Source organism: Dipodomys spectabilis, unplaced genomic scaffold, assembly GCF_019054845.1.
Source record: "Dipodomys spectabilis isolate Male_0828 unplaced genomic scaffold, ASM1905484v1 ptg000024l, whole genome shotgun sequence".
NCBI classification, from domain to species: Eukaryota; Metazoa; Chordata; class Mammalia; order Rodentia; family Heteromyidae; genus Dipodomys; species Dipodomys spectabilis.
In genome coordinates, this window is record NW_024870701.1 from 29,641,260 (window position 1) to 29,661,585 (window position 20,326).

Consider the following 20,326-nt stretch of genomic DNA (forward strand, 5'->3'; position numbering starts at 1 on the left):
TCTTCAGCTCAAGGCTAGCACTCTACCACTTGAGCCACAGCGCCAATTCCGGCTTTTTTCTTTTTGCTTATGTGGTGCTGAGGAATTGAACCCAGGGCCTCAGGCATGCAAGGCAAGCGCTCTACCACTGAGCCACCTTCCCAGCCCTACAATAAAATTTTTAAGAAAATATTTTGTTCTGACACTAACATTATGGGCTGGCATGTTAAGAGTATAATTTAGCGTATTCTGACTAATATACACTCTGGCATTACTTACTAATTCAGTGTTGCTACCTTGCTTTTCTTCTTTATTGTTTATGATCCCTACAAGAACATAAAGGTATGAAGGCTGAGCACTGGCTGTTTGGGGGGTTTTTTGTCACTCATATATCTCTATCCTTGAAACATTACCTAACATGTAAAGATAATCAATAGCTACCGACCAAATGAACAAAATGAATGAATCCAGAATTTTAAAAGACAAGTGTTATGAAAGAAGAATGCTAAAGCACGTTATTAGCAGTGAGACTTCAATGAGTACAGGTTAGAAAAGTCTTCTCTCCTGACAGGACTCATAATCTGAGACCTGAGAAAGCCATAGAAGTGAATCTGATAATGAGAATTAAACCATCGAGAGTCTTTGTTCTACAAGACTATGAGTGATTACAGCTTTGACCCGTGAGAGAAAAATGAGTAGTGTCAGGAATGACTATAAAGGAAGGATTTGGCCTCATCAGAACAAGCCAAGAGTGTAATAAAAGTCCTAACTAGAAGGGAAGCAAATTTATAAAACTTTAACAAAACTGTGACATCTTATACAGTGGGTAAGTGTAAGGTAAAATAGTATGTGCTAATAGGCAGACAGAGGTCATTGCAGCACATAGTAAAGCATTTGCAGGAGGCAACCCAGAAGAATGAGAAATGAGCTGGAAGATCAGAATGACAGAGCAAAAAGAAGGCGGAAGTAACTGCTCACTGGGTCTGATTTGTGAAGCTGATGCACAGGATAAGATGAAGTTGGACTTAAAAAAGCCTGGACTGAAAATGAGCAGATAAATAGAGGAAAGTACTGTTTACAAAGATGGCTCCCACCAGGCACTGGTAACTCACACCTGTAATCCTAGCTACTTAGGAGGCTGAGGTTTGAGGATCACAGTTCAAAGCTAGCTCAGGTAGGAAAAGTCCGTGAGACTCTTATCTCCAATAAGTCACTCAGAAAACTAGACGTAGCACTGTGGCTCAAATGGTATAGCACTAGCCTTGAGCTGAAGAACTGAGGGACAGCACCCAGGCCCAGAGTTCAAGCCCCATGACTGAATAAAAGAAAAGAAAAGAGATACGGCTCCCACAGCAGAGGCAGAGCCATTTACATGGATCAGACTTAAGAAGATTTTAATGAGAGGAAAGTTGGATGGTTCAAATCATTACTACCTTTAGTGGGGGTTTATCAAGTACCTACTATAGGTAAATGATAGAAGGAATGTTTAAATATGTATCATACAATCCTAACACTCTAATATTTATGACAAATGTGAATGATCACATATGCAAATAACTACTCGGACTCTTTGCTTGTCAAAGACTAAAACATAAACTAGCCTTCGATCAACTATCCAAAATATATCAAAACCCCTGAAATCTAATTGTTCCTAATCCCTTTACCCGATTCAATGCCTAAATAAATTCTTCACTTAGAATTAAGGATTTGGCTTGTTTTTTTTTATTTTATTTTATTTATTTATTTTTTTGTGAACACACTGTACAGAGGGGTTACAATTACATGGGCAGGATAATGCATACATTTCTTATCAAGCATTGCAGCCTCCTCCTTTGTTTACCCTTCACATCCCTTCCCAGCCTCTCCCCCACCCCCCCACCCAATCCTCCCCCCCCCCACCAACGTTGTAAAGCTCATTTTCGACATGACAACTTGTACTTCTCATTGTTGCAACAGGTCCACCTGTATCCTTAAACGACTTATTTTTCCCCATCTCCTCCACAAGTTATACTGACATCAAATATAGTGAAAGCAGGGGTTATACTGTGGGGGAGGGACATACAAAGCAACAAAGAGATAATCTTATAAATGTGTTAGAAACAAATGCATGAAAGAAAAAAACATTAAAATACATATCTAAGGGTTCATTTTCCTAACATCACATTATCTGACCTTTTCCGCTTGACTCATACATATACTAGATATTGCAAATAAGGGAAACCATGGGACCTATGTTTCTTTGGGCCTGGCTTACTTCACTTATGTTTGGAACTTTAGAGAGAATCTTTAAGAAAAACACATTGTTATTTTGGGGTGGGCAGAGAGGGTATTGGTCTGGGTACTGTCCCTGAGCTTCTTTTCCTCAAGGCTAGCCCCTACTACTTGAAACTTAGCTCCACTTCCAACTTTTTGGTAGTTTATTGAAAATAAGAGTATCACAGACTTGAATCACAATCTTCAGATCTCAGCCTTCTGAGTAGCTCTAATTCCAAGGTGTAAGCTACCAGCACTTAGAAGAACCTATCTAATTTTATGTATCTAACATAACTCCATTTCCACAAAGAAATATGAGAGTTATCATGACTTGGTAGAAAAGCAAGCCACAAAAAGAACAAAGAAGGCAAACAAGAATAAAATAATGTTTGATCAATAATATATAGTATGAATATCACAATCATTTTAGATGGATTATTTTAGAAGATTATATTTCAGCCCTTTCCACTTAGCAGTATCACAAAATTGCTCAACAATCATAAGTAATTCTTTTCAAGTCTTCCAGAAATGCCAAAATGATATATGGCTCCCGTCATCCAAACTGCCGGGGAATAGTGTTTTGAAAAATAAATATGTAAAGTAACACTTTTAAATTATGAGACAATTTCAGAAAGAACTACATACTTATCTTTTCTTGTCAAGAGTTGACCTATCGATTCATCCTTAAATACTCACCATGATGAAAGTCTTACTTTAAAACCACTTGGTGCAGACACTTATCCTTGACTACTGAATATTCTGAATAGCAATCCAAATTATGCACTGTAAGCCAGCCTGAAAATTATTATCATAAGTCAAAGGTAACATTGTATGAAGTCCACTGAAAGACACTGTATAGAATTTCCCCTGAAAAAGAAAATAGAGAGACATCCGGTTCTGCCAAGGTGAAGTAGGTCCTTTCCTCCTAAGTTCTCTCCCTCATCACTAAAACAAATGCACTGGACATAACAGAAGAACACAGCAAGACCCTGAAAGGCCACAAGAAGAAGGCAGAGAACCAAACATCAAGACTTGCAGAACTCTGCAGCAGCGACTGCCCAGGAATTCCATGTGGCTTTCTATATATCCTGGCTAGAAGGCTGCAGTTTCCACAGGACCAAGCAGGAAGCCAATCTTGCATGTAGCTTGGCATCCCTACCTTTCCCCAGAGGGAGCAAGCGGGGGTGGGAGTGGGGGTCCAATTTCCATACTGAGTGATTTCAGCATAACCATGAAGAGAGCTAAATCTTCTATCCCCAAAGATCAAAGCCAGGTCATATTTTATTCTCCTGGCAGGTCTGTGTCACTGAGGCTGAGCAAGGAATTGATCTTCCCCTGTGCTCTGATAACCCTTTCAGGTAGGTGACAGTGCAGTCCACCCCCGACGGAGCCTCCACTGCTACTTAGAAGCACAATCTCTGTATTTGAAACTTCATACTGAAACACACCCTACATGTTTTCAACTGTGTGATTGCGTTCACATGTATAAAATTCTTGAAATGACGAAATTATAAAAAATGGAGACAAGATCAGCAAGATCAGGAATTGGGAACAAGGTCAAAGAAGAAAAGAAAGTAGCCATAGCCATAAAAGACAACAGGAGAGATCTTTATGACAATTTTCCTTTGCATTTTGAAGTACAAAAGTATTTGTGAGCTCAGAAAATTAGACCTCAAAACATGCTACTTTGGGCTTCAGAGCACTCAGGATGAACAATATAAGTTTCTTAATGCTGGGATTGTAGTTCAGTGGCAAAATGCTTGCCTAGCAAGTGCAATATCCTGGGTTCGAGCCCCAGTACCAAAAAGAAAAAGAAAGTTTCTTTATCTAAAGACTGGATTAGCCAGAGAGGAACACAATTATCTCCAAGTCTCCCTAATGTTATTTCACTAATCCCAAAGGCTAAAGTTATATCATAGAGGAAGGGTCTGAAAATTAAATGGCATACCAAGAGCTCAGGAGAACTTTATCCCAAGCCATTGTCTGTTCAAGTCCATTCAACTCCCATGAAAAGTTATTTATGCACTCTCTGAAAATTCCTACATCTCCACTTCTCTTTCTCTTGTGAAAAAGAAAAAAAAAAAAAACACTTAAGCCTCAACTAAGTGGACCCTGCCTTGAATTCCCATTTTGTATGTCTCCTCCGCACATGCGCATATTGACAAATCTATTTGTCTTTTCCACTGTTAATCTGTCTTCTGTCATTTTTACTGAGCAGACTCAATTAACAAACCTTCAGAGGGAAAATTTGAGATTCCATGTAACTTTTCAACCTGGGCGGGTGTGGCAGCTATGCCAATATTTTGGAGGTTAGGCTAAAATATTTTCCTTCCCCTGATACATTATCTGGATATTAAAATTCTATCCCATTATGATTCACTCAATCATTCCACTAACATTTGTAAGAGCCTACTGTAGACTGTGGCTAAGTTATAGACATAAAGTAATAGATGAAACTGCCAGCTTCCTGGAGCTCAGCTTTGGTGAGAGAAGCATTGTCTCATTCATTCAAGTCAACACAGTCTTTTTCCATGGATTTGCCATTTGTGGAGACCTTTGTCACCATTTAAATCAATCATGCTGAAAGGTCTGTGCATTTCCTGTATTTTATTTTGTTAGGCTGAACTACTTCTTTCTCTATTATTAATCTTTAGTAGAGCTCAAATGTTTCTGAAGACAGAATAAGTGGAAAATTGCAAGAATGTGACTGTGAGAGGCAATTCAGTTTTGCTAGAAAAATGTTTAGAGCATAGGGTCAGTTCTCACACTGATTGTTTGGTTAATATCTATGCTCATGTTTGGGACATTATTAGATGTTGAGAAAATAGAAGTCAGTCCGGGCCTCTCATTGACACTGATGGCTTCAGTAACATCTCTCCTATGATCCTCCAAAGCATCACTTCATGTATCATCAGGATAAAGGCAGCATTAACACACAGTGATTTGGTTTTTTCTTTTGAAGAAACATCTAATTCTACTATGTCTAAAACAGTAAGGTTAATAGCTAAGATATGAAATCAACACAGTAGTAGATGAATGGATCACGAAAATATGAGATATATGTATATATATATATATATATATATATATATATATATATATATAATGGAATTCTATGCCTCCATCAGAAAGAATGGCACCACCCCATTTGTTAGTAAATGTAAAGACTTAGAAAAATTACATTAAGCAAAGCAAGCCAGATCCAAAGAAACAGGCTGCATGATCTCCCTCATTTGTAATAACTAGAATTTGTCTAGGATATTCTTAGCTGAGGATCACAGTAGCTCAGTTGCTATGTGCATATGACCATACAACATGATACTTGTTGAAATGAACTCCAAGAAATGGAAACAAGAGGTTTGTTTAGCATACTGGGTTTTTTTCTTTCTTTTTTCCTTTGATTTATTCCCTGTTGTCACTGTTTTTGATTTCTGTACCCTTTGTCTTGTGTGTAAGTGTATCTGATTTGGGGAAGGGAAAGCAATCACAGAAATGGTGGGACAAAGGGTGAACCAATGCAACAGTGATACTCACAAGACAGTATGTGGGAAATGAACTTTACAACTTGAGGGGAAGGGAGTCAGAGGGAAAGCAGGAGAAAATGAGGGAGGGGTAACACTGTTCAAAAAGAAATGTACTTGTTACCTTACTTGTGTGTTACTCTCTGTACATCACTTTTACAATAATTTTATTTTAGATGGTAAGGTTAGATACTTGTTTGGTTTCTGGTGCCAGTCCTGGGGCTGAACTCAGAACCTGAATGGATGATGTGGCCATTGTCACAGCTCTGATATATGCAAGTTAAAGTCACCCTGACTTTAGATGGTGCTTTCCCACATTATGGATTGAGCATCTCTCATCCAGAAATCTGAAGACCAGAATGCTCCAAAATCTGAAAAAAAAAATGTAAGTGCTAATAAGATATAAGTGGAAAATTTTACATATAGTCTCATGTAACAGGTCATAGCCAAAACACAGATGCATCATTACTATTGAATACAATTATCTTCAGGATATGTGCACAAGATATATAGGAAAGGATACATAAATCAATTTTGTGTTTAGATGGGGTTCTATCTGCAGGATACTTCATTCTGTATTTGCAAATATTCCAAAATCTCTGAAAATCTGAAATCACCAACACTTCTGGTTTCTAGCATTTTAGATAAAGGACACTTAACCTGTATTTTCTTTATACTTATTTCCTATGTAGTTAAACCTAATGTCACTGGATTACTCTTATGTTCTTCGTTGTTTTTTTTTTATCCAGTCTTGGGGCTTGAATTTAGGGCCTGGGTGCTGTCCTTGAGCTTTTTTGCTCAAGGCTAGTGCTCTACCTCTTAAGCCACAGCTCTACTTCTGGCTTTTACATTTTTGACAGTTAATTGAAGAGTATCACAGACTTTCTTGCCCCAACTGTCTTTGAACCGCAATCCTCAGATCTCATCTCCTGAGTAGTTAGGATTACAGGCTTGAGCCATTAGCACTCTGGCTAGATTCTTTTTTTTTAATCTGAATAAAATTCTTTATTAAAGACATAGAAATCAGCCAAAGTACATGAAACAACACTCAATATTAGTAATCATCAAGGAGATAGAAATTAAATCTAAATTAATAATCACTTAACTGACTGTATTCATCAGTTTCTCCAAACTCAACATCCTTACAGAGCACTATGAAGAATTCATGATTTCCATGAACACTTTGATTAATGAGCCCTTTATTAGTGATATTCACTTATCTAGTGTGAGCTATGTGTTGAAAAGATGACTTGTCACACCAGCTGAACTAGTCCCCCCATACAAAATCTTTCTTTAAGTGGTGCCAGTCATGGTTTCCAGTACATCCTTATGACATTTATCAATCAGATTAAGAAGCCAGATAAAAACAGGAAGATCAAACAAGGAATGTGGGGGGAAAAAACCACATGAAAGTGAGAGACAACAGAATTATTGAGTAATAGTGAGCTTTTCTCGTAGTTCTAAAACAGCAGCTTCTGGGTGGCACAGAAATGTGTGTACTTTGCCATTTTAATGTGTATGCCCTAGATAAGAACAATGAGTGTATGCCCCATTACCATTCAAATACCAACTGGAGACGCTATAGATTCTATCACTTGGTGTAGAGACAGCATAAACAGAAGATACACTTCAACTTTTCTATTTTCACACTGCAACCATAAAGAGATTGTTTACCCAGCTAAAATCATTCACGAAAGACACAAGAGTCCTATAACCAGATACCCAAACCCAATAGCAGGGCCTGACTCCTCACAGAAATACAGTGATTAGCAAGAAAGACCGTCGTCTATGCCCAGTTTAGTCATTCCGCTGGATAAATCAACCATAATACTGCATAGAAAGGAAAAACCACTTGTGTCCCTATCTTGGGGTTCATTTTGCTTAACATCATCTTATCTGGTCATATGTACATAGCTTTTGACCTTTTCTGCTTGTCCCAGACATATACTAGTTATTGCAAGTAAGGGAAACCATAGGTCCTATATTTCTTTGGGCCTGGCTTACTTGTGATTTTTTCTGTTGCTTTGTATGTTCCTCCCCCATGGTATAACCGGTATAATTTGGGGAGGGGAAAGGAAAAAAGAAAATGTTTAAATAGGGATACAGGTGGACCATTGCAACAATGAGATGTACAAGACACTGTTGAACAACAAACTTTACAATTTAGGTAAGGGGGTAGGGGGGAGTATAGCTGTGGAAGTGGGAGGGAAGAGATGGCAAGGGAAAAACAAAGGAGGAGGCAACAAGGCCTGATAAGAAATGTTCTCATTACCTTGTGCCCCTCTGTACAGTATTTTCACAATAAAAAACTTATAAAATAAAAAATACTGTATAAATAGGCTTTACCTCATCTTTTCAGAGTATGTTTTGTTTTGTTTTGTTTTTGGTCAGTCGTGGAGTCTGAACTCTGAGCCTACGTGCTGTCCCTCAGTTCTTCAGCTCAAGGCTAGCGCTCTACCACTTCAGCCACAGGGCCACTTCTGGCTTTTTCTGCTTATGTGGTACTGAGGAATTGAACCCAGGACCTCATGCATACAAGGCAAGCACTGTACCACTGAGCCACCTTCCTAGCCCTCAGAGTAAGTATTCTTAATAAGTTTCTAAATCCAACATTTGTATCCATCTTGGCTCTAATACTGAATCCTTCTAGAAGTGACAACTTACACACAAAACAAAAATAGTGCTGACTGATCAGTGTGAATCACAGATACTCTAATTAAGAGAATTTTGAATTCCTACTTCATTCAATTAGTTTAGCAATGCTTGGAAATAAAAATAATTAAATCAAATCAAAGTTGTACTAGAAAAATGCAATAAAAATGTAACATTATACTTATTTTGACAATACATCCTCTCATGCATTTTAACAGATCTTTCAAATTATAACATGCATTTTCTGGAAGTTCGGCTAAACTATTTTTCTTCCCTTGATATATTATCTGGATATTAAAATTCTATCACTTGGGGCTGGGAAGGTGGCTCAGTGGTAGAGCGCTTGCCTTGCATGCCTGAGGCCCTGGGTTCGATTCCTCAGTACCACATAAGCAAAAAGAAAAAATCCGAAGTGGCGCTGTGGCTCAAGTGGTAGAGCTCTAGCCTTGAGCTGAAGAGCTGAAGGACAGTGCCCAGGCCCAGAGTTCAGGCCCATGACCAGACCCCCCAAAAAAAAATAAAAAATGAAAATAAAAATAAAATTCTATCACCTAATTCACTCAGACAATCAACAGGAATTTGCGAGAACCTACTGTATGTGGTTCTAAGTTACAGACATAAAGTAAGGAATGAAACAGAGTGACTGCCAGCTTCCTGACACTCACCTGAGCACTCTGAGCTTTGCTATTAGAAAGGAACCAAGAGAGAACAGTGAGAGGTTTTCACAAGGAATGAGCAGTGACACCAGAAAGCCACTGATTGGTGGTGTTCTTCTCCAATGAGGAACCTGGCCCATCCCTTACTCTGTGTCCACTAGCTTTCAGTCACCTCAATGAGATCCATATCTTCTCTAGAAGATAATTATATTAATTGGGCCCACTTAAACATAAGAAAAAGGTGACAACATAGAATTTGAGACTTTGAATGACACTGGGCTGGAAATTCTATGGTAGAGAAGTCCAGTGCCTTCTAGTACCCCAAAACTAGGAGGACACAAAAAATTTAGACATGAAAGTGATATGGAAGTATAGAAGATTAAGGGAAAAACCAGTAACACAAAACATTACTCAGAGAAAATTATGACATCAGGCTGGCTGTGATTGATTCCCCCATTGGGAATAGTACAGCTACCTAACTGGTGATGCAAAAGTACTTCTTATTCACTGTTTAAAAACTGTTACATCTATTTGTGACAACGTGGATTGAACCTGAATGTTAAATGAGATTAGCCAAACACAGAAAAACAAATAGTACATGATCTCACTCTCATACAGAATTAACAACTTGAACTCATAGACTCAGAGAATAGAATAGTGAATACCATGATCTGGAGAACAGGAAGACTTGGGAAGCTGTTGGTCAAAGATTGCAAATCTTCAGTTAGATAGTGGGAGCGCATTCAAGATATCTGTGTAGTAGCCTGGTAACTAAAGTATTGTATTATTGAAAGCCACAAAAAGACCATATTTTAAAGTCTAAGATAACTATGCTAGACAATGTATATGTTAAGTAGTTCAATTTTTTAGGAGCTCAATTTAGCCATTTTCCAATGTATGTATACTTTAAAACATCATGTCATACATAAAAAGCATACAATTTTATATGCCTATTGAAATTTTTTTACATTTTTAAATTTGTGTGTGTGTGTGTGTGTGTTGTATGTGTGTGTGTGTTGTGTGCCAGTGCTGTGGTTTGAATATAGAGTCTCTCATTCCGCACTTGGTTCCTCCCATTCAGCAATTAAGCTGGTACTTGACCACTTCCGGTGTTTTTCCTGTTTACTGGAAACAGGAATATCTCTACTTTGTCTGCCCAAGCTGGGTTTGAACCTCAGTTCTCAAGTTCACATCCTCCTGAGTAGCTAGGATCATAGTCATAAGCTATCAGCATCCAGCTTTGTCTGTAAATAGTTGTACATTCAACATGTCAATTTATACATCCAATTCACCTTGATCATCATCACTCCATCCATAATTCTCCCACCACCACCTATCCCAACCCTACCAGCTCCTTCAAGGTTCTTTACAATTAATTAATTTTTTTTTTTAAAATAGCATTCTCAGATGTGAGTAGCACGGCTCCTAGGATATAATGAAGAGAAGAACACTTTGCATTCCATCCCTTCAAACTATTGATAACACCCAGATTGTCTCATCATTTTTTTAATTTATTTTATTATTTAAAGTAATTCTCAAATGCCAGTGTAAATGCCTAAACTTGGGTTGTTGGCAGCTAGCTGGTGAGTCTACCAACTAGAGAGTACTTTCCCAGTTCTAGAAGCGAAAATAAAGCATTGCAAGGCCCTGCACCCACTCTCCATTTGACAGATGACACTTTAGAATATTATGAAGGTGTGGACATGGCCAGACATTTCATTCACTCTGCATTCTACTAGTGAACTCAAGGGAGCGGGTGGGAAATAGACCACAGCCTATGGTGATTACAAGCACGTACATTCTCAGAGTCTGAGGCTGTGTTAAGAGGTTGTTACGGAGGCAACTCTGCTGAAGTCAGGGCTCTTGGGAGAAAGGAACACGCATAAAGCATTTCTATTGCTGAGCAAATCAGCCATGACTTACTATGCAGATCTGCAGGGAAATGAATGAATAAAGTTGAGCTTGAAAAATGCACTGGGCTTGCAAATGCTTCTCACATGTCAACACGAGCTGAGATTGGCACCTCAGGAAGAGGCTGGTCTCTGACAGATTGCTCATGGGTTCCTTAAGAAAATGAGAAGTTAGGATGAGCTTCAATCATAAATTATTCATTTGGAGCTTTTTTTTTCTTTTTCATTTCATTTCAGAACATTCTCTTGGTCATTTCTTAAGTGAATTTCTCCTTGGTCTCACCATTTACAAATGCAAGTGCTTATCAGTGATGGAGCCGCATCTTCAGCAGAGAGAGAGAGGGTCTTTCTTCTTCGGGGAAAGTGAATGATTCTCACTTAGTGTCCCCTTTCTAGACCCATGACACCTTCAACCCAGTTGGTGCTATTCATGTTTCTCTTGTTAACATTTGAAAAAAACTAAACCATCTTCACATAAAATTTGTAAGAAAAAATAGTATTTTTCTTTCATCACTGCCAGCTCTCAAACACACCAAGATCTTCTGTGAAACTGCTGGATGTTTTATGTTCTATATTTATGTCTCATTGTAAACCCTTTATTGGTTTATAGACCTTGGGTCCTCTAGGAAGCATCACAAATCCTTATTATACTCCTTGGTATTAAATTTGGTGTTAGGATCTCTGATTTATCTGCCAGGCTAGCTCACATGTAAACAGACATCTCTCTTAAAAAATGGTTCTGATTCAAGAACTAAAAAGTAGTTCATGCTAAAGCTCAGCCTTGAAGCTTATTACAGTTACATTACTGGCAATGGTGACGGAGGAGGAGGAGGAGGATGAAGGAAGTCTTTTTAGTTGTTTCCTCCCATTATTGGCTTTGCTTCACATGCACAAAAATAAATAAATAAATGTAGAAACTGGAAAAGTGCAATTTTTTTAATCCTTTCAAAGACAAGTAAAGGCTTTCTATATGACTACAGTAATCTTCTTTAAATGAAGACATGAATCAATCACCATGAAGTGTCAGTGAATTCCAATAACCAAGGCAATAAATAATGATCCTCTGATGAATGCAGATCAAAGACTTAGCCCAAGGACATTTCTGCCTAGAAGTTTTCACCTTTTCTAGGAATGCAAATGTTTTTAAAAATCTCCATAGTAGTGAATGTTGTGGTTTTCTTTCTACTTCTTTCACAAACTTGTGGGAGTTTGCTTAGGGAAAAAATGAATGATTTGGCTATCGTTTGAGAGAAAAGTAATTACATGTGTGCTACTTGAATGTCTTTGAAGATGTCAATGTCACCACTGCTCTCCTTTTCATAATCTTAGTCACCACAGTATTGCCCAGAGCAAAACTAAAACTGAGAAGAAACACTTTGTTCCTCTAAGATTTTCAAACTACTATAATACATAAGCAGTTGGCGTTCAAGGAAAAATTATGAGCTAATGAAAATACATTTCTAGGTATAAAACTTACGCTCTATATGGGAAAAGTTCATCAGAATTGACTTAATTCTCCCTCCATACAATTTACTGATGATAGTTTACTGTGTACCTGTGAGGTAAAAAGTGCAATACAGAGTAATAAAGAGGAAGAAAAGAATACGGCCTAGTTTTGTCTCAGGGAATTCAATTTGCTTTATTTTTATCCTAGATGGATTAAATTGTCTTTTACTTTCAAAATAGAAAAACAAAAGACAGGGTCTTACCAAGTAGCTTAGGCTGGATCAAATTCATGATCTTTCTGATTACACTGCCCAAGTGCTATGATTTTAGGTGTACACAACCATCACTAGCTAGAAATTTTCATATAAATCTCTTCATTAATCCCATGAGCAGTTTTCATGCTCAAGAATGAAAATAATAACCAGAAAAAAGAAATGGTATCCTCTTCAATAAATATTCAACTTTGCATGGGAGCCTGGATCAATCAAAATGCCACTTTCATAAACCATGCTAAGATATTCAGAATATGTTTGTTTTCATCCTAACTTTTAGTTGGACCTGAAGAGTATTACTTTTTTTTTTTTTTTTTTGGGTCCGGTCCTGGGGCCTGAACTCTGGGCCTGGGCGCTGTCCCTCAGCTCTTCAGCTCAAGGCTAGCACTCTACCACTTGAGCCACAGCGCCACTTCCGGCTTTTTTCTTTTTGCTTACATGGTGCTGAGGAATCGAACCCAGGGCCTCAGGCATGCAAGGCAAGCGCTCTACCACTGAGCCACCTTCCCAGCCCTGAAGAGTATTACTTTTAACCTACTAATTTTTATTTTAGTGAGCAGAAAATTTTGAACATTTAAAAACTCAGTTGGTCAGTTGGTATAATTGAGTTGCAGAACATTTGCTTAGTATGTTCAAGGCCCTCTGTTCAGACCCTAGCACTAGGAAAAAGAAGAAGAAGAAGAAAAGCTCACGTCAGTAGTCCAACAGAATCTTTAAAAATTGAAAGTATAATCACAGGACAAAATAATTTTTAATGGGTAAATTAATTTTTATGAAAAAACCCAGTGCATTTTTCCATTTCAATCTCTTGTCAGGAAAAACTGTCATAGACCAGCAGCTTCTGTGACTAGTTTGAAGAGTATTATTTTAAGTTATCCTAGATGTGATAATGCAAAGAAAATACTTTATTTATCAATCACAAGAAAGCTATTGATTTTGCAAGTTGAAATGTTTTAAAAAGAAAGGACATGCAACTGCAAAATATTAAATTTCTGGATTATTTGAATAAAAACTCATTTTGAGCTACTTTTTATAACATTCTTTTTACAATATATTAAGGGCACATTTCTTTGAAAATATAAGGCTAGGGGAAGGGGGAAAACAAATGGTTTAAATAGGGATACAGGTGGACCCATTGCAACAATGAGATGTACAAGTCGTTATGTTGAAAATGAACTTTACAACTTTGGTGTGGAAGAAGGGGAAGGGGAATGAGAGTGGGGGGGAGGATGGGAAAGGATGGGAAGGGGAAACAAAGGAGGAGGCTACAATGCTTGATAAGAAATGTACTCATTATCTTGTCCATGTAATTGTAACCCCTCTGTACAGTATTTTCACAATAAAAAAGAGAAAATGTGAGGCTAATTATTAAAAGATTGTTTCAGGATATTTTAAAAGATGAACTAAAAAGTATTTTAGAAGGTGATTATTGTCGGGCGCCCGCCTGTGGCTCACGCCTGTAATCCTAGTTTCTCAGGAGGCTGAGATCTGAGGATCTTGGTTCAAAGCCAACCCTTGCAGGAAAGTCTTATCTCCAATAAACCACTCACAAAACCAGAAGTGGCACTGTGGCCTTGAGCTGAATTGCTGAGAGATGGTGCCCAGGCCCAGAGTTCAAGCTCCATGACGGACCAAAAAACAAACAAACAAACAAAAAGGAATTATACTTTACTTACTATGTCTGTTGGATTCCTAAGGACTTTGAATCTTAGAGATTTGTAAAGCTATAGATCTCATATTATCTTATTTTAAAAAAGTTACAGGGCTGGGAAGGTGGCTCAGTGGTAGAGCACTTGCCTTGCATGCCTGAGGCCCTGGGTTCGATTCCTCAGCACCACATAAGCAAAAAGAAAAAAGCCAGAAGTGGCGCTGTGGCTCAAGTGGTAGAGCACTAGCCTTGAGCTGAAGAGCTGAGGGACAGCACCCAGGCCCAGAGTTCAGGCCCCAGGACCGGACCCAAAAAAAAAAAAAAGTTACAGGGGGCTGGGAAGGTGGCTCAGTGGTAGAGCACTTGCCTTGCATGCCTGAGGCCCTGGGTTCGATTCCTCAGCACCACATAAGAAAAAAGAAAAAAGCCAGAAGTGGCACTTTGGCTCAAGTGGTAGAGTGCTAGCCTTGAGCTGAAGAGCTGAGGGACAGCACCCAGGCCCAGAGTCAGGCCCCACAACCGGACCCCCAAAAAAAAAGTTACAGAAAATTAATATGGCACAATGGATTTGAAGCTGCCTACATCACAATTCCCAAAGAGTATTGAGTAGTAGACCAACTTCAGAGGTTGTTGTTCATGTTATGCTAAAGGATTCTGTTCAAATACTGAGTGACTCAGATGAAGACATAGACTAGACTATCTGCTTCTCTGATCCAGAAAACAGAATCAATCTGATAGAGTAAGTCTGATAGATTAAACAAGAGTTAATCAGAAGACAGCAATCCTACTAGATGATCAAATAAAGATTTAGTTGATTATGTAGGGTAGAATGATAGATCAGATTACATGAGAATAATACATCAATGTAAAAGGGCCTTACATGAATTTGTAAAAATGATTAAATGCCAATTAAATAGCATGATCTCATAGATGACAATTCACATTTGAAAACATTTATTTGAATGTGAGTAGGAATCAACACTCACTGAATGCCTTTAGCACAGGCCTGAAGTGGACATTGGCATCATCATCATCATCATCATCATCATCAATTATCATTGTTTCAATTTTACAGATTATGGAAATATAAAGCAATTTTCCTATCTCCTAAAGATTACAAAAAGACACATCTGCTAGAAACCTCTACTCCCTTCAATACATTATCATATACATAGTACAGTCTATAATAATGAACATAGACTTGGACTACATTAACAAAAGAGGTAGTACTCTTCTTCTAAAAAGTTACACATATTCCCTAAATACATTAAAATAAATGAGCAAACAAGTAGGTATATGTTCATACAATGAAATGCTACTCAGCACTAGAAGAAAAACAATTATCGACACATGTAACAAGACAGATGAATCTCAGAAAACATTACATTAAGCAAAAGAAGCCAAACACAAGCTAATTAATTCCACTAAAATAAACTTTTAACAGAGCAGAAATTGTCTATGTTGACAGAAATCAAAATAGCACTGCCTCTGGGAAAGTACATGGGGAATTCTCAAGGATGATGAAAATGTTTATTTTTTATTTGGTTGGTGATCACAGTGAGATACACTATTCTTAAACTCATCAACCACATACTTCAGATCTGTGCATTCTATCATGTGGAATGTATACCTCTGTTCAAAGTAAATCTAATGCATACAAACTGAAGATTATAAATGTAAATAGAAAGTGAGGTATCAGGAAATCATGACCTACGTGAGACATATAATGTAGAAAATATAACTACAGCCATTTATTACCAACAGTGAAATGTGTTATTTGTGTTTAAAATGATACCATCTTACAGTAGAGAAACAGACCTAAGTACATCGTAGGGATTGTATTTAGGAGAAGAATATAAGTTTCTGTAACAAGATTTTCAACAATTGTAGTGGTCCAAATATGGAATTAACTGCCAAACAAGTGATAATTCCCAGGGTTCTGAAGTTTTCAGGTGAAGCTGACTATTCTCCTATGAGACGGCCTGAGTGGGGGACACTTACCCCTAAGGCAGCTCCTTTTCTCATCCTGCAAGTTGCATAAAAGGCATGCATCTGTATTCTAAGATACTCATGGAGCCTGCATGGATGAAGCTCACAGCCTCCCACTGAGCTCAACTTCCAATCTACTTCCAACCCCAAGACGTGCCAGCACCCATGCTCCAAATCCATCTACCTATGACAAGCAGAAGAAACATTCACTCAACTTTTTCTGTTCCAACGGCTAGGACTAGATGCTCCAATCTCGGACTCTGAGGAATGGTGGTAAAATACCTTAACACTTTTAGATTGGGGACACCCTGTGTCCTTTGATAAACCAAAATAACATTTACTTGATCTTATTTATTATAGAGACACTACGACCATCTACCATGTGCTGGGTACTGAGAAGACATCAGAAACCAAACAAGAACAACTATCTTCATCGTAGAGGACTCTACATTCTTCTAAGGAGACATTAAGTGACTAAGGACGGGAGCATCCCTGTCCTTCAGAATGACCTTTGTATATTTAACTCTGCCAGCCACATAGTGGATGATGAATAACCACCCACCAGCTTAACTTGATGTGACAAATGCATATAGTGTGCATATATGGAGGCCTCAGGAAAGACAAAGCCTTCCCAGGACTTAGACACCGTATTTTGCTACTCAGCCCAGTGAAAATCTCTGTTAGATGTCAGCTGGCTGACAAAAAGTTCACTTTCTCTATGTTTCTACACTCGGTAACAAACCAGTGCTTTGTGGCTCAATGGGTTTACTCTGAATTTACAATTAGGCTAATGCTTTGTCCCCGAGGGACTCCATGAGCCTTAGCAGGGCTTAACAAAATTGACTTCAATAAAATAAAAGGAACAATGTTACTGAGCTATATCCAATAAATCACAGAGTCTATTAGCTGACATTAATTTATAATTTCAGGCACAGGGATAAAATTATTCACAATGGATACTTTAAATTCCATGCGAAGTCCAGGTCCCAAACACTGAATGCAGCAAATCCTTCCAGAATAAAAACACAGAAAAGAGTCACAATAGCAATAGCTTGAGAGACTTGCCTTTAACCCTACTTAATGAGCCAATATAAAATGCTTAAGGGCAATTCAAAAAGTGAAATTGATTAAATCCACATCTTCAGACTTTCTGAAACAGAAGGCCTGTGCTTCACCGCTTATTCTCTACCAAAAACAAACAAACAAAAAAAAACCCCTAGGTATTTGTTATACATATATCAGAAGAGGAGCAAGCCAGAATGAATTATATGTGTTTATATGTGCATATCTATGCATACATAAACTATGCATATAAGACAATGAGAATCACCAATTCTACTCGTGGCTCTCTATGCACTTGTTCCTCATGCAATCCATCTTGCTCCCCCCTGGTCTCTTCTTTTATCTGCTCACATTCTTTTTATGATCTCCAGTTACTGCCTGCCACATGCAGCCACATTAAATTTCCAACAGGAGAACATAAAAACACATTTCCTCAAAGGTAAAAAAATCATCTGGGAGCCGTGTGTGGGTGTGGCTAGGCGAGTATCGGTATGTACGCAAATCACCTGGGAAGGTGTGGAAAAGAGGCAGGGTAAAACCATGCAGAAAATACCAGTCCAAAGGTAATGTGGATGAGGAAAGGGCAACATCGACAAACAGAAGAGCCTGACACCAACAAGCACCTGGAAAGTCCATAAACACTGCAGCAGAAAGTTCAAGAATCTATCCAAAAATCCTGGCTATTTGGCATTTCAGAAACCTTCTATTTGAGTGATTTATCGCAAACGTTCAAACCATTTATAGCTAAAGGTTTAAACATCATGGGACAAAGGAGTAATAACAAGATGATAGAACTGTTTCCTGATAACGAGGCATGAGAAATAACTTTATTCACCTTTGGAAACTTTTCCTAAGTCACCTTGTATCATCTAAATCGCCCTATATTACCCCAAATGAATCCAAGCGAGAAATGGCTGGAGGGAGCTGTCATCCGGCCTTGAGGGCTTCCCCTGCAGAGATGACATTATGATAAGATGGTAATGTTAGGCACTGAGCGGGCCGGCTCCAATAATAACATTAGCGCCTTTGAATGAGGGAAGTTTGTGAATAGAAACTGAGAAACACATAGCATGTGTGTATATATGCAGATAGATGAAAAGGAAATGTCCTAATAGAAAACACAAAGATAGCTCAATACCTATAATAAATGCTTGATGGAGAACAGTAAAATAGTGCCCAAAAAAGGCAACTAATTAGAACTTTTTGTTGAAAAATGTATTTTTTTAAAGAAAGGGGGAAGATTGTCATCACACTTAACACAAAGAGCAGAGTCTTAATACAACTGGACATACATCTGTGTGTAAGGCTCTGTGTGAGGCGCCCATTAGGGTGTATAAAGGAAGTTTAAGCAAAAAGAATGCCTTGGAGAACTTGGCACTATAACAGGGGACATTAGGTAGACAGAGAGATCTTAGCCTTGCAAGGGCCACACACTGATATTACCTGGTCAATTGTGAGTGAACTCTTGAAACACAGCAGCTTGGGGATGGATGGGGTCATAGTTCAAGCCATAGAGCACCTGCCCAGCAAGTACAAAACACTGAGTTCAAACCACAGCATTGCCAAAAGAATCCTGTCAGGTGGTTGACAGGATTCCAGTCTCTTCTACCTCCCAAAGGAGATAGAAGAGACTGAAATCCTGTCAGCAATCTCTTCCCCCCGGTAAGCTATATTCTCCACGAACAGTTACTTCTCTATCACTCTGCCCAAAATAAAGACCAACAGAGATAAGCAAGCCCCTGTGCCCCTCAGGTACTGTTCACCTCAGAAGTCCCTTCTTCTGGAGTACTGAACCCCTAGGGAGTAAGACTTCAACCTGTCTTTTTGGACAGACACAAAGACAACCCATAATGCTGCTTGAGTTACATGTTGAGTGATGAAGTAAAATAGACACCTTATTGTGAGTCACAACCAAAACTCAAAAACTCTACCTTAGATCACTCTACTTAAGTAACTCCATCCTTCCAACATTTCCTCAAGTAAAACAAGCACCACCCCAATGCAAGGCCTTCATACTTGATGCTCCCTTAGCCTACAGGTCTCCATCCGCTTGGCCATGTTGCTCACTTCCTCCATTTATCCAGAAATATACCCAAGTACCACCTCTTCAGACAGGATTTTCCCATTATTTAGGTAGCCCTTTCTGTCATTATTCTTTAACTAGGTCCTATTTTCCTTCAGCACAAGAGCACTCTCTAACATTGTATTATAAAACATGTTATTTTTTCTCTGCCACAACATAAACATCATGAGGGCAAGCTTCAACAAACAGCAGGTGCTCCGATCCCTGGAGTGTTAAATGAAGGAACCAATCCATATCATTTGTGGAAATAAAGGCCAACCAAGTGAGAGCAAGCAAAAACTACTTCATCTGAGTTTGCTCTGTCAAAAGCATCAGCCATCTATCACTTGTACTTGGCAGACACTCAAAGGCAAACAGGGAAGTGGGAAAGACTAGCACACTGTCTCAGTCTGCTTGCTGCTACAACAAAAACTACAGAGGGTATAATAAATATATACATATATGGCAGTTTAGAGAGAGAAAGAGAAAGAAGAACACAGAAAAGGAATCACAGGAAGAGAAAGAGCAAGTGTGTTCTGCTGACACAAGGAAACCACAGGCAGCTGTCTGCAATGGATCCCTTTGTGGTTGCTTAGGGGTAGACAGACAATTGGCTTTCTCTGCTCAGTCTCAAAATGGAAGCGTGGTCACAAATGAAAGAGGCTGTGAGCAATCAAGTCCTGGCAATCTGAGGCTGATGGTTAACACAGGTTATTGTTTGGCTTCTTGGGCCACTTGGTAGAGATAGAAACCGACTCTACAAAGTCTGGCATAGAAGGCAGGCCAGCAAACCTAAAGCATGGATTGGATTCCTGCACTAGTTACCACAGATTGAGTCAAAGGTTGACTCTCATACATGATCTAGCCAATGGTCAT